Raw genomic sequence first — 16,710 nt, 5'->3', positions numbered from 1 at the left:
CGTCCACAAGCGGCGACCTGTACAATTTCAGTGTAGTGAAACGTGTGCCTAATTATCCTTAGAGCCAGCAATGGAAATGAAGAACAAGACAAGACGTCCTATGGCACATGTTGATTCTCTTAAACAGAGCTTCTTTGAATTAAAGTGGTTGAACTGTCAATTCAAATAGGGTTGAAATCGTGATTGCCAGTTCTTGAGAAATTGTATATTTAGCTTTATGTCTGCTGCAATTTCCTGACCTTCAGCCTTGATCTGAAGTGACTTATATGTTCAATATTTCCAATCACTAAAGAGATGATTTTTTTTTTCACTGTGTTGTGTATTCAGCAGTATGTAATAATAAAAGAATAATCAGTCTTATTGAGAGATATTGAGAGAAATATTGAGAGGCGGTGTGAATTCCAAATATAAAGCAGCAAACGCGTTAGGGAAGTTGAAATGTTCAAATAAAATGTGGTCCGTATATAATAATGTCGTAATGAAATGTATTTATCGTGTGTGTAATGAAAATGCTGGAAATATATTCGGTAAAACACTTCTATCGCATATGTTGTGAAAAGACCTCGGTTAACTGATATGACTATCATATCCAATTTAGTAGCACATAGCCATTTAACGTCGGGATGTCAGGCATAAATAATGACACACGCAGCAGCAATTATAGATAATGAGTAAAATCCTCGGGATCAAGGTCAGGGAAAGTCGTGTAAACAAAATGTGGCTCCCTGGCTAAAGGTTTTAGGAATATTTTTTACATGGCGACCTTATAGGACTGACATATACTTCTTTTTTTGTGCAGTTGCATCATCCTTCATTGTTTTAAGGTCATTTTTTGCTGATTTGAGTAAACATGCTATAGCTGCAGAGAATCCTCCACAGTGACATTCAGTATTACATTTTTCATGAATACTGTGTACCATTCTGCAAAAGTAGCCAGTAGCTAAGTTCTCTCTTGAAACCTGTTTAAAGACGACTTTGAGGCAATGTGCCTACCCACAGCAAGCAAGCAACGTCTATAAGATAATATTAATACAGGCTTGTAACATAAAAGTTACCACAAATAAATATGTATTTTGTAGGTAGTATACATTAAGGCTGCAACGACTTTGTCGTGAAAAATAACATTTGTGGTTGTTAACAATGCCCTGAGCTCTTTTCTTCTGTGTTGAAATGTCAAAATGTCAATGCGTAATGTGGTCAAATCCATTTTCCAACATGTAGCTTTCTTCATAATTTCATGAGCTGAAATGTAAGTGTGATCTAGAAATTCGGGCAGCCGGATCCTAACACATCGTCTTTGAAATCCCTACTAATCACACACCAGTTGATCACTGTGATATAGATTCTGCTACTCTCAATAACATGTTACTGCACGTCCATACCAGTCTAGTCCAATTCTCTTGGTGTACAGAATCCAAACTGTAATTAATGTAGTTCCATTTCGTTGGTTTGGCTGATTATCGGTCTTGACAATCAAAACTGAAAATGTAATTAACACCCAATGCTAATGTAAAGCATGGCTATCAGAGTCTTCAGAAATGTTTTCTTGTTTTCAGCAAAGTTATAAACTACTGATGGTTTCAGTTGTGCTACAAGGACAAAAAAGAAACTAGTTTGTTAGTATCCCCAGTCGTGACTGTAAATACATAATTGTAGCCACTAGTATCTTGAAAACAGCAGATCACTGTGTCCAACAGTTCAGCCACAGTACACACTGCTCTGGTACATACTGTGTAAAATATGTAAGATCAGATCAAACAGACCTAGAGACATATAGCAAAGCATATCCTTATATGCCAATACATGTCTTACCCAAGTTTTATGATAATTGCACAGATGTATATAAAATGTGTGAGCACCTACATCTCCACTATAACCCCTGTACATAACTGTGTCCAACAGCCACTAAAGGGTTAAGCCACTTAACCTTCGTCCTTTGAATGTAAAGCAGGGGTCTGGCTGTGTTTCTCTTCACTGAACTGTGCCTGCTGTCTGACACATGATGAATGAGCAGGCCCAGGTTTCCACTCCACTGCGGCCTTCCCCCCAGGTATGGCAGGCTGGGGACTGTGGGAGGTACACTGTTTGGGGGAAGAAAGAAAGGCACTGTTAGCACTTGCAAGTGGTATTCACCACCTTGATAGCATGCAGGTTGCACACTGCTAAAGCAGACAGGTCTTGCTGGGTACCCATTTCCTTCTCAATCTGGTTATTGCTCATTAGTCAAAGTCACTATATCCATTATAGTACCTTTGCTATACAGCAATTACATTTGTGAAACAAATAACGGTTCAGTGGTTAATTCTAGTGCTTGCTTGTTATTGTGCTGTAGGGTTTTCACTGGTAATTAGTTTAAGGTTCATATACAGTACATGCACAGTTTACTGCCTACATGGCCCATCGTGAATTAAAATAATTTGTGAATTCACCCTATTTTATTAGCATAGTCCTTTTTGTTTTGTCTTATTTTAGGAAACCTGTTTTATTTAACGTTATTTCTTAATAACCTTTTGACTGATTCATTTAGGCCTAACCTTTAGTGAATGAAGCCTTAATGTAGTGGACATCAAGTACAATGTTACATTTTAAATTAAATTATTATTATGATTGTATTAGTAATAACAATATTTGAGATTACTATATTAATTACCCAATTAATGTTGTCAAAAACAATAGCAAGACATAAACTGTGTTTTTTCTAGCCCTCTAAAGGTTTGTGTATATATACTGATGCGCAAAAGAAATGTATCAAGTCTAATGGATTTAATTAAATATTTTAAACATAGCTATTAAACAAAATCACAAAAAAAAAAAAAAAATACAGATCAAAGAATCATGATATGTTTTCAGTATGAAAATTGACACACTGTCAAAATGAAAACATTACAAAGTTAATATCGGGCATGACCTGAAATTCTAACACTGATACGGTTCTATCTGCTTGTTTGGCAGGTATTCAAACCTGAATGTAAAATCATTTTTTGAAACTGGTTGCTAGTAAAACAGAACTATTGATTACTGGATCTAATACCCAGCTTTGATCTTTTACTGGGTTTTCATGCTGTTTTGATGACTGCCTGTAGATGCCTCTTTGTTAGTCCACAGCTCACCTTGACTACGAAAGCGTGTCATTTTCTGCACCCGAGGGAAGTTGAGATTCTCGTTCATGCATTTGTTATGTCTCATTTTGATTATTGTAATGCTTTTCTTAATCTTCCTGCTTGTTCTTTAAGTTGATTGCAGATAAAACGCAGCAGCAAGGGTATCAGGTGGACAGAACACAGGGTCCTAGTTATAGAATGGACCTTCATAGCCCTTACATCCCTGGGAGGCATCTTCTTAGATCCTCTAACTCTGGATTGGTAAAATGCATGCTTCCAAAATGTGTTACGCTCGGAGGGCGTAGTTTTAGCTGTGTTGCTCCTTTTCTTTGGAACTCACTACCAACTTCCATTAGATAATCCACCACAGTTTCTCTGGACTAGTCTGCTAATTGTTGAAGCAGAATATCTCATTCTCCAGGCAACTTCTCTCACAGAGACCGCCTTGCTGATAGCAACCAGGCGATCTTCATTACTCAAGTGGTGGTCGTATCTTTCGTTGTTTTTGCGTTAATTAAAATCATGTCTTTTCGAATGGCTATTTATACAGACTCTTAATCAACTCATTTTGGCAATTTTAACTCAACTCAAATACCAAACACTGAGCACCTGGCGTTTTTATGAAATCACATGACTTTTGTTATCCCAAGGAACAATACTACTCCAACAATCATCAAACCTACCTGCTCACTATTTAAAATATAAATACATTATGTATGTGCCCAATTAACTATTGATGTAAAACTTACAGTTGCGTTTTCATTGTTCATTCATCAGTATAGTTTCTAGGGTGAAGATCTTGTTTTGTACTCTTACAGTGCATGTGATAAGTACTTTCACCAGCAGAGGGCACTGGCTGCATGCACTTTTTATTTATTTATTTATTTATTGCATTTTATTCATTACTTTATTAATTCGTCAATTAGAAGATGCGTTTATCCAAAGTGACTTATTTTCACCTAAAGTGAAGTACAGCATTTTATTTTTCTTCTGTGTTGTGCTGAGTGGGAGATCTTTCCACAGTCCCTTCCTAAATAAAACAGGAATAATGGACAATAAATCAAAGTGGGACTTTAGCAGTCACTACAAATGTGGTGTATATAAATAGTCATTTTCACCTGGTATTCTGCAGCCATTATCAAATTAGCACTATGCCATCATGAATCCATTTAAATTATATTGAAATATATTCAAATGAGGAAAAGAGCATGGAACTGGGCGTGGATCTAGAATACTAAACGGACGCAAACATTAAAAATGAGTTGTAAGGATTTTGCCTTGCAGTTGGGCAATTGATGACCTTACAAAAAAGTGCACCTCCTCTTACAAGGTGCAAACCATTGTAGAAGCGAGTAATTAAGAGCTGTATAAAAGCACACACCTGCAGAGACCTGTCATTGGCCTCAGGGTGGCTGCTGTGGTACACTTCCTGATGCGGCGACACTTGGTTCTTATTGAGGAGAGGCAGGAAAGCCTTTGGTATCAGCTGTGATGTGGATGGCAGCCCTCCTCCTGTTCCTGCTGCATGCCTGTGCTGTGTTGCGAGTTTAGTTTTTGTTCGCCTCCGCAGATCCGACCACCTTTTCATCACCTGGTTGACTGTCCTCCTGGTAACACAGACAGCGTTGACTTTCTCCACTATAGAGGACCATGTGGCGGCTTTTCCAAATAAGTCAATTTCATGCCGAGTGAACTCAGCTGTAAGGACTCTCCGCTCCTTCTTAGAAAACTTTTCTTTTCTTTTCTGTGCGCCAAGAGGACTTTGCTGCCCTTCCTGTGACATTTTTTTTTGGTTTGGCTCCACAGATCTCATACAGCGCCTACTGCTCTCTGTACTCCTAACTCCAACACCTCTGGGCTGTAAGTGCAGCCGCTTAATAGCCTGATGCACAGGCAGCACTCATTGCAACCCTCATTATCATGATTGCAACTCTTTATTTGTGCATGTTGAGCTTGCATAGGCTGCAGTGCAAAATAATTGCCTGGCCGTTAAACGATTTAGATTTTGCAGCCACAATTGTTTGCACTGCGCCTATCCTTGCATCATAACGTACCACACCAAAGTATATTTTTAACAGCTTGTTAAAGGTGCTGTGTTTGTTAGTCAGGATTGCTGGGTTCCCCTGTTGGTCTGGGATCATGCCAAGTCATTTCTAGAGAGACACTCTATTTGGGGGTTAGGTGCAGTTCAGTCTAACCATCAGGCTTCTTCACACAAAAGTTCCCACTTCTAACTGTACCAAATTGTATACTCATTTTTATGACTGCACAATTTTGCAGAACTCTCCAATGCAGGCCAAACTGAGACCACTAGTGCTAAACTGGATCCGAAGTTGTATTTGAGCACAGATCTCCTGAGGTGAAAAGATTACATCTACTGTGACACCCTGTGGCACGGTAGGGTCACAGCCCAGATGTTATTTGCAGGGAGAGAGACACAGAAAGCTGCATGTTAAATTGCGTTAACGCGTTCTTTAATTCACAAATAAACAAAAATAACATGGACAAAACACTTCACGTAAAATAAATGGCATGAGGGCCAAAACAAAAAGCTTTACAAAAATTCACAAAAGTAAATAAGACGGGACAGCACGGAACACAAACACGCACCTCTACCACCAGCATTAATCCTGCTAACCTTAAACTAACACCTGTGAACACCTATTTTATACACCTGCGGCTGGAGCCTAATTAATCATTTCTTCAACCAGCAGCTCCAGCCACATTCTGACATGTTCTGACAGGGAGAAATTTAACCCCCAAACTGGCACACCCCCTACAGGCGGTTTATTAGTGTATTTCTTGTGTTTCCAAGTTTCTATGCACATGACAAGTTTAAAAAAAAAAAAAAAAAAAAAAAATCAAGAAACAATAAGCCCTATTCACGGAACTTTAAGGAGGTGTTTTGAAGAGTCTCTTTAGAAAAAGGGTGCTTTCATAAATTTGAATAAACTGAATTGACCCTCAAACACTTGAAAATGGTTTCAGGAGCTGTGAGCTTGGATGAATAAATCAAAATGGGCTTTGTCAAAGCTTTATCAAATACAACATGTTTTTTGAGAATTAAAAAAAAAAAACTACCCTTTTAAGTACAGAAGGGTGTTTATTTTTCATTTCAAAACTATTTCAAATGAATATTTTAACAGCTGGAGGGATTTATATTGGTGTAAAAAGCTTTGAAATTTATAATTTATTATTTAGTGCAATCACTGTTTCTGTTTTGCATCCTGTGCTAAACAGAAAGAGCACAGAAGACCAAAACTCTGAAACATTATAGTAACGAACCCCTAAATACCCTTATAACAGTTTACCATGGTGTTTTTGTACAATATTGTAGCAGTTTTATTGTGTTTTCTAATGTTTGTTCTATGCGTTTACCCAGAGTTGCTGTGTTTTTTAATATGCGTTTACCCAGCATATCAATATTTTACCATGCTTTGCTGTGTTTTTTAATATGCTTTACCTCGCTATTCTTTACAATGCATATAATATTTTACCATGCTTTTACTATGCTTTTATTACAATTTGATATGCTTTTACAGTGGGAAATGCAGCTACATTGTAATGTAAAACTATGCATTTACCATAGTTTACTATGCATTTATCATAGTTTTTAATATGCTTTACCATACCTCTCTGGATTTACAATACCTTTGCTTTACCATGCTTTCACTTTGCATTATAACTCTCTCCTATACTAGAAACATTCCCACTGAGCCCTTGAGTCCTTAACTTGTTTTTTTAAACTTTAATTCCAGCTGATAGAGCGTGTTTCTAATTACTGCATGTGCATACAGTTAAAATGAACTGTACATTTTTATATCAATGAAAAGCGGGCTAGTGATAAGGTTTATCAGGCAAATAAGTTAGAAAATAGATTGTAATACCTCGGTTCTTTTAAAGTTGAACTATAAAAGTGTCTTTCAGTGTATTGAGCTTGCCTCCTTGTGGTGCAAACCAGGAATAGCGAGTAGGTATTTAAGAAAACCTGGCACTGTTCCTGCATAGCTGTGAACAGCACAAGTCAGCACGTTTGGGGGTCAGCTCCATTGTTTGTATTACAATGTATTACAGGAGGCTGTGTAGTCCAGTGGTTAAAGAAAAGGGATTGCAACGAGGAGGTCCCCGGTTCAAATCCTGGCTCACTCACTGACTCATCGTGTGACCCTGAACAAGTCACTTGTCCTCCGTCTTTTGGGTGAGACGTTGTTGTAAGTGACTCTGCAGCTGAGGCTTAGCTCACACACCCTAGTCTCAGTAAGTCACCTTGGATAAAGATGTCTCCTAAAAAAACAAATAATAAGAAATAATGATTGACAGAAAGGACGGAGCAAGCACTTTTGTTTTTTATCAAATGAAAGACATTTTTTGCCTCTAGATAATTCCGTCCTAAGACTGAGGTTAACATACACACTACAAAAAGTTTGGTTTTTAGAAGTACAGTAAAGAAAACAAATAGTGTCATTTGTGAACATCTGGAAAACTGGAAAAGGAGTTGTTTAAAGTTGATTAATACTGTATATGTAAGGGTGCCGGGGTTCTATCCTGAGGCCACTGGGCTTGAAAGCACATTATTAATTCAGCGAATCATAAATTCTGCCTTGGCCTCTGGGAACAGTGAGAAACTAAAGGGTTGAGGCTTGTGTGAAAACTGAACCATTGAAAATCCAATGAGTCTTTTCTCACTTCCAGAGTTTTACTGACCCAACTCTGAAGCTATCAATTTCCATGACTTTCTTTCTTTCTTTTTTCTCAGGGAGGGGCAAAGACCGCCCCCAAAATCTTCATTCCCCGCACCCTACAGTTTGAATTCAAAACCATATTGACACTGAAAAAGACTTGTTGTCAGAACGTGTTACTGATCTGAAATACTACAGTTATCTTAACTAGTGTATTCCTTTAGCTGTTTAGAATCGCTTTGAATATCATTTTTTGTTTCACATTCTAGTGACTTTCTAAAACTCAGAAGTTAATCTGTGTAACCATTAAACCCGCAGTTTGTTCTATGTGGTATTTCTTACATCCACTAGCGGTGGGTTTATTTGTTGCACACTGTTGTACCAGAGAGCCTTGTGGCTTCAAAAGTCCCCAGGATCCATGTGTCGACTGAAACAGAAAATGACATAACAAGTAAACGAGGGTTACATTAGTCCAAATAACTGTGGCATTTAATTATAATGCTGCTTTTTCATTCAGTTTCTTTGTGTAGTTGTGATAATATGGATGTTCAGATTCAAGATGTATTAAGTGGAAGAGAACACATCTATATGGAGATTTGTTAGGATTTGGAAGATTAGACTGCACAAACTATGCCTAAAGGAATGATCAGTGATTCAAGTTTTTTGCACTGCAGTAAACTGTTAAGGATGCTGAAATGTTACCAAAATGAAACCAGTAAACCAGGATGCATTCCCCTGCTTTCAGACTGTACTGTGAAACAATAACACAACGCTACCTTCCATCCATTATAAAAGGAGCTGCAAGGGGCACAACCACGTCGAAAACTCCATCTGAAATAATACATGATGAGCGAAAAAAAACTATCACTGAAAAAAGTAAATACATAGGCTGGACAGGAAGTCTGTTAATCTGTAACCCAAAACCAAGGAAGGAAGGACACAGGAAGAAGCTTTCAGGGCTTTCAGCAATCATATTCATCATACTCCTCAGTTCAGACTCATTAAGCCCACATTGCCTGGCTTAACTAAACATCTTTTTCATAATATAAATGCTTCCAGGTTACTCCGAACACAGGTCACACAGGCATCTGATGCCAATTACGCTGCTCATATTTTACTCTTCCCGTTCCAGCAGTCTGGTTACTAAGCACAGCGTAGCAACGAACAGGAAGTACATTGAAACTCAGAAGTGGATTACTTCAAGTTTGGCTCGAATAATGATTTCCGCTGCCTCTCCACAGTTATTAATGAAACATGAATATATACAAAACCCCTTTTATTTATTACCGTAAAACAAAATTATCTTTAACAGCAGTGGTTGTGTGTGGTGGGGTAATGGCAGCTACAACGGTGTCAGCAAATAGTAAAATGGCATCATAATATGTAATTGGTGTCATAATGGTATGAACCTACAAACTGGTGTTCCATTCCAATACTATCTAGACACCTGGTCAGTATGTGTACCTTTTCCCCATTGCTGGTAATGCTGTCTGCATATATCTAGAGTTTTTTCAGGGCTTTTCATTGTATAGATCCTCTGATGTCTTCGGTGACATTTAAGTGTAGAGCAGAGATTGTAATTACACCATAAGATACTGAGGAGTGGATCTGATCAAATTACTCCACCAAAATCGACTAATTTTATGGTCCAATTAAAATTGATTGCAACATCCTCTTGGTCCTAAAAATAAGTGGTTATGACAATTATTATTATTATTTTTATTTATTTATTTATTTATTTATTTGGCAGATCCAAAATATTATCCAAGACAACCTATTTGTGTTACAGGCTAGTACAGGGTTACAATGCAAGATTAATATTTAAAGACAGTATAGCTTACAGTAAGTGCAAATAATAAAATGCAATGTGAAAGAGGGTGCAACAACTTAGGGCTACAACAAGTTCTATCTACAATGGCATATTAGTACTGCAGGGGTGGTGTATTAGCTGAGGATCCAGTAACGTGGTGCTGAGGGCAGGCTAGTCGGAGGGGTGGATCAAGAGATCTGCAAGTGCAGTCTAAACAGGGGGGTTTGAGGAGGTGGCGGAAGACAGTGAGAGATGGAGCCGTCATGTAGTTCTCTGGTAGCTGGTTCCACTATAGAGGGGATTCTACAGTTTTGTAGCTAGTGAAAAGCTTTAGCTGGAAAAGTCAATGCTGATATAAGAAATTAAACGGTAACAAACTACCTGAAATTTGGTGAAATGACTACCTGGAGGAAGTTCAAGCCTACCTGAAAGTCAGTTATGAAAACAGCTTTATTTAGCCGATTAAGGTACCAGATATCATTAAAAAAAAAAAAAAGAGTTCGCTAAGTTGTGTTTCTTTTGAAATTTCACAGCAGAAAAGACTTGTGGGTTTACTTTGTGTTAGCTACAACCACAAGCTCAACTTTGAAGTTTATTCTACAAAAAACACATTATTTTGTACCCCACTGTTTACAATTGGAAGTTTCTCAAATCAAAACAGATTTCATGTTTACATTATTGTGGTGTGGATGCAAGAAATAAACAAACATTCAAGTCGTTTTGCATGTAAACAAGGACTGTCAGACAGGGCAGGTGTATCTGAGTGGGAGCAGAGAGGTCAGAATGATGTTCTCATCACGGAAATGAGATGGAACCTGGAAACACCTTGTCCACACTGGAGGTGTTTATCCAGAGCAGAGACTGTACCGACAATGTCAACAGCACCATCCAGACTGCACCACGGTCAGTATTATCATTGTATTTCTGTGCTTCATCTGTTAATAACACAGATCCCTTTCAGACCTGTCCAGTGCATGTGCAGCTAATGCATGCTGTCAGGCTCTGTCACTTTAGATTGTTCAAGTCTGACTTTAGATTGAGTTTGTCAGGCACAGAGAGAACAAAAACCTTAGCATTATCTGTGATACTGTCCCTGGTAAGGATGGAGGAGATGGGTAAAATGACTACTGTATGGTAAACAGTCAAGTTTATGCACATTCTATGAAACTGGAAAATATGCCAGACTTTGCATGGGTCCCGCATGGCAGCAATTGTGAAGTTTCGGAAAACTTTGATTCAGCAGCACTTTGTTATTTATGCCACCAGGTGGCAGAAGAAACCTTAAAAAAATTATGAAAATAACAACAGGGCCGCTGTGGCCTTCAAGTAAAAGCTTTTGCAACACAAAACCTAAAACAATGAGGCTGCTATTAAATGTAGATAGGTAGTTTTTTTGGTTGTTTGTTTTTAACATAACCATAGTTTAACTGAATGTTATTTATTTTTGGCTTCTTTCCAGGTCAGGTCACAATGTGAAGTGATTAATGTTACCTATGTTCCTAATGCCCAGGGTGTACCAGAGCATATCTACAGCTTAACAGAAAATAAAACTGAATGGTGATGACCTAAAGTTGCCCAAATTCACTTTTTAAAACCACAGCAACACGTCCTACAAAAGTTAGATACAATAACAACAAAACAACTAACACTTGGGGGCATAGCAACACCAACGTCTGGTATCAAATCAGTAAGTAACATTCTATGGTCCGTGTGTACTAATCAGACTGTGGTACAAACAAAATGAACTAAGAAATGAAAACAAAGCTGACTACGAAGAAGCTATTTAAGCAGGACAGATCCACTGGGAGACAGCATCTCGTTTACAGGGATGTCCTACCCCTGTTTAGGGGATAAAGGATGCACTGTATCTATGAATACCCCTGCTGTTCTTCAGAAGGTCCTCACACTATCATTTTAATGGGCTTGTATGTGTTATAATGAGGTTTACACAAAAAGAGCAACCAGACTAATCCCAGAGCTAATAGGAATAATGGAGCTAGGTCGAGGGAGCTGACTCAGTTTAGCCTAGAACACAAGAGTTAGACTTAACTGAGGGTTAAAAATCCTACAAGAAGTTGACAAAGTTAACCCCTGACCAGGACCAGAGGAGACCACTGGGGTGGAGACAGGCTTGAAGGCACTTTGCTACACAGAGCAAGCATATCCATATATGGGATGGGTTAACATGTTGTTCACCATCAAAGGTTGGGGGCATTCAGCTGCTAGGAACCAGCTGAGCATCGAATTCATAAATGTCCCCATTAATGCTGAATGTACTTTTTCAAACCTTGTTATATTTCCAAAGTAATGGGCCAGACAACCTACACAGTTTATACAAACACTACCACAAAACTGCTGAACACATGATCATGTTTTCTGTATATACAGGCAATGTGGCCCACACAGACTCATGGAAGCCTTGGTTTTGCATTGGTTTTCCATCTCAGTGGATCAGTCCCAGACAAGTATGGTTACTGCGGTGACCACATCATGTTTGTCATTGGAATTGTTCCTTCCTTCCTACAGTGCGCTCTGCGGGGTATGAAATGTCATCTTGCCAGAGGGGAACACACTGCCCAGATGGTAAGGCTGTCTAAACAGTGTGTGTGTGTGTGTGTGTGTGTGTGTGTGTGTGTGTGTTGGGGGACACGCATTGGAGGCTGGAGGGAGTTTGCATGCCTTTGACCCCAAGGAATTTTATAGTTGTAGTGCATCATCGTTCGTTGATCCTTCACAATGCAACTGTGTGTTATGTTTTTGAAAAGATATGAAAAGTAAAAAACAAAGAAAGGTATAATTAAGACAGTAGTTTTTTGTTTGTATTTACTATTCGATGTGGTTTTTAATTATATGACATGTGTTTTGTTGACATATTTAATGATTCTATTGCATTTTCTTATTGTTAAGTGACTGAAAGGTATTTTGTCCACAGTTTTTTTTTTTTTCCCTCTAGCCCCTTCTCTCTTGTATTGGTTCCTTTTGAATGGAAGACCGATGCATCCAAAGTAACTGGTCCTTCAATCAAACCAATTTCATTTCTAGGGGGAGTTCACCATTGATGATGGAGATGATAATGAGGCTTGGGAACCCTCTGATTTGAAAAATAGTGAAAACAGGTATTTTGGATAGAAGGAATACCTAACAAAATAGCCCTCTTTGATCAAATTGAAATGTATAAACTAAATAGTTATCAGTCTAAAACCATTACTCCCTGTGGAAAAACCAGAACCGTGTCCTGCATGTACCTACATGGTAAAGCACTGAAGGATCATGTTTGAGTGTGACACTGATGATCCACAGGGATTCTTCTTCTCCCATTTAAATGTTAAATTAGACGATGTAAGGAGAATTGAATGTTTGGGATGTGATGAGACTCTCCAGGTGAGATGGGGTCATTTGAGAAAGTTAGAACGCAAAGATAGGAAGCCTGATAACAGTTCAGGTATCCTGCAGGTATCAGGTATTTGAGACTCTTACACGCACTTGCGATGCTCAGCGCTGGATTCTGAATGTGACAAGCTAGCTGGACATACAAACCCCAATGCTGGTATATACAGACCGAAGAGCAGATGTTTTGGTAAATCATAGTGAAATCTCTCTATACAGGCCAGTCAAAGGACCAACCAAACGTGACCTTAATATACTATGGAAAGCACATCACATTTCTTGTAACAAATGAATACCATAGGACTCTAAGAATTTAAAACCTTCTTATTGTAGCCAACGTATTTAACAGTTTGACAGCTGGTTTCACAGACCACGATTAGCAGCAGTCTTGGACTACCTTACCTAAATTAACATTGATTAGTCAGATCTAATGTATTGTTTTAATATACTGTTTCTTATAGTTTATTTGGTATTTTAAAACAGAGGTTTGATATGTCTGGGGCTGCAGGAGATTGCTCTAATATTAAGGCTGACTTTGCACTATGTCAATATGATTAATTCGGGATGTGAAACAGTGGCATTAATTGTAAGTTGGTCTTTCTACTGAGAAAGCGAGGATTTACTATAGAGGAACTTTGGATAGCTAGACAAATAAAAGACAAATAAAACAGAATCAACATTGAATGTTTAAACATAGCATAATTCATTTTCCATTTTTTAAAACAGCACTATCTTTAAAACAACACTATCTGACCAGACTGCCACACTTTCTGCACCTGACCAGACTGCCACACTTACTGTATCTGACCAGACTGCCACACTTACTGTATCTGACCAGACTGCCACACTTTCTGCACCTGACCAGACTGCCACACTTACTGTATCTGACCAGGATCATCAAGGAAACTCTCATCCATTTCATTTTCATATTTCTTCTCTTCCACCTTAATTTTCTACATTGTTTTGCTGTGTTGTTCCTAGTCACTAATATCTTCCTGCTATTAGCAGAATGACTGGGAGGAGTAAAGACATCTGTACTGTATTATTCATAATCTGACTTTAGCAAATCTAGAGTAGCAATACAAAAATTAAAATTAAAATTAAAACTAGAAAAATAACTACCACTGCTATAATCTTGTGTTATCGTAGTGGGGACTAAGCTTGTTGAGTGCACTTTTGTTCCAGGGACATACATCTTTGCACTAATTTTTTTTTTTTTTTTTTGATCCCCCAAACTTGTATAGAAATTACATTGTATTGAAATGAAAGAAAAATAATCATTTATTTATCATCAGTGTAAACTTAATCATTTATTTATCAAATATTGAACATACTGTGTATACCATATATCTTAAAGGAAGTCTTAGGTAGTTCAGCTAAATTTTTTTTTTTTTTTAAATAAATAAATAAAACTTGATAATCATTAAACTTTCCTCTACTTTATCAAGGAAACCTACACAAAAAATACAATGAACAGGGGAAAGCATGCCACCTGGGAACTTACTGGTGTAATAACAGTTTGTAAGAAAATAAATTCACCAGAGGGCACCAAATAACCAAAAAAACACCTTGGCTGCACCTCAAGGCTTATATTCTGCAATGCAAAAGTTTGATATAAATAAATGTAACAGGCACATTTTCCATCTCACTACTTCCCTGTAGATTACCAGCTACTTTTATTCAAGCGTATTATTACTAGTGAGTATACTGGGAATGGTATCCAGGACAAGGCCACCTGATCGCAAGCAGACTGTGAGATTAGCAACTAGCGCCTGCCAGTCCAATGCCTTAACCACTGCGCAAAACTGTGAAACCAGAAATTACCGACCTGGTTTTTTATAAAACCCAAGAGCAATTGATTTCAGCTTGAGCAGCACACCTATGTGCAGGTACAACAACATGGCATCCACCCTGAGCAAATTTACTCCATACCTGATCTTAAATTGAAATAAATGTACTAGTCGGACCTGTGACGGGTACGCCACACCCCTGTGTGTGTATTATATTATTTGTATATTATTATTTAAAATCTATGGTTTATGTGTGTAAAAACGTGTTATTTTATTGTTCATTGTTTTGCAGCATGGATGAGGTTAAACTGACCGTCTCCAGATTGATTAATTTATTGCTAATTTGGAGATGGTCACATGTATAAAAACCTGCAGCTTTGGCTGATCGAGGTTAGTGTGTTCAGAGGAGGAACGAGACGTGAGTGAAAAAGAAACTCAAAGCTTAAACATAGCGATTGCTACGTGTGCTGGTTATACACCAGCACGATGCTTGTTGGTGCGTTCCGTGTCTGTTGCGTTTTTTTTTTTTTTTTTTGGCCATCTTGTCGTTTATTTTAAGTGTTTTTTTTGTTAAATCTTTTTATTATAATTAAACTTGCGTACCAGCGCTTTCATTTACCCCAGTGCTGTCTATGTGTACTACTCCTTCCTGGCCTGACGTCACCACACAAGCCAACCTGTTCACAGGACCCCTGAAATAATATTCTTTCCAGTAAAGTATGAATACTTCTGGAGCATTTAGACAAACAGATAACTTGCCTGTAGTAATCAAAATGTGTTTTTTTTTTTTTTTTTTTTTTACTCATATCTTTAGATTAGAAGACGTATGGAAACGGCCTAAATTACAGGAGTAAGATCTCAAAGCATTTGGATGTTGTTAGCCCTTGCTGCTGCTGCTGCTGCTGCTGTTATGTTACATAACAATGTTGTTGGATGCAGTGATTCAGACGTTTTCCAAAAGTCATCTGAATCACTCTGTATACGTACATACCCTAGAATATAAATACATGCACGCAACAAACCAAGGAATTCTGTTCATCATAACATTTATGTCCCACTGGAAGAACACACACTGTATTTCAGCACATGTAGAACACCATGATTGCCTGGCCACTTTAATAGGATTTGTCTACCCAACTGGACTTGACACCACCCTAGTGTACCCTGGGTCCATTCATCACTCGGGAAGGCTGAATTTGCTGTAGTTTCCTTAAGCATTGATTCAGATCAAGTCCATCTGCCAATACTGCAATTGTAGTCTAATGGTGATGGCTACATTTAAGATGGTAATGCACTTATTCACCAGAAGTATGGATTCTTCCATGGCCACCACAGTGGTCAGGTCCACCCCAATTGAGCATGTTTGGGATGAACTTGAACCACGCTTTTATCATCTCAGTCCTCTGCCTCCCTTTCTGTATCAATTGCATTAAATAATAATGACAGAATGGATCCCTCCAGACACCTTCCAGCACCATTCAGCATCTATGCGTGTCAAGGTAAACTGTGGCACCACCTAATATGAGGTTGAGGGCTTAATAAAGTGGCCAGGCAGTGTAAATATGGAAAAAATATTGGTAATCTGTTTCAATGCCACAACATGGAAACAAAATAGAAATGTAATATGGGTATATGATTGTACAGGAAGAATTTAAATAGGGTTACACCTAACACCTAGTGCCCACCAGTCCAATGCCTTAACCACTGCGCACCAGTCAAAAGAGAGACGCACTGTAACATTGACAAGGGTTGCTAGTTTTCTTCAATAAAAATAATTGTTGTGAACCCAGTAATTACCTACCTGGCCTTTTATAAAACCCAAGAGCAATTGATTTCAGCTTGAGCAGCACACCTATGTACAGGTACAATAATATGGGATAGTCCCAGATTTACACCATGCCTTTAACTTGACCTCAAATTGAAATAAATGTACTGTTCGGACC

This window comes from Polyodon spathula, chromosome 56, assembly GCF_017654505.1.
Source record: "Polyodon spathula isolate WHYD16114869_AA chromosome 56, ASM1765450v1, whole genome shotgun sequence".
In the NCBI taxonomy this organism is placed as follows: Eukaryota; Metazoa; Chordata; class Actinopteri; order Acipenseriformes; family Polyodontidae; genus Polyodon; species Polyodon spathula.
This window is presented reverse-complemented; position numbering follows the sequence as displayed.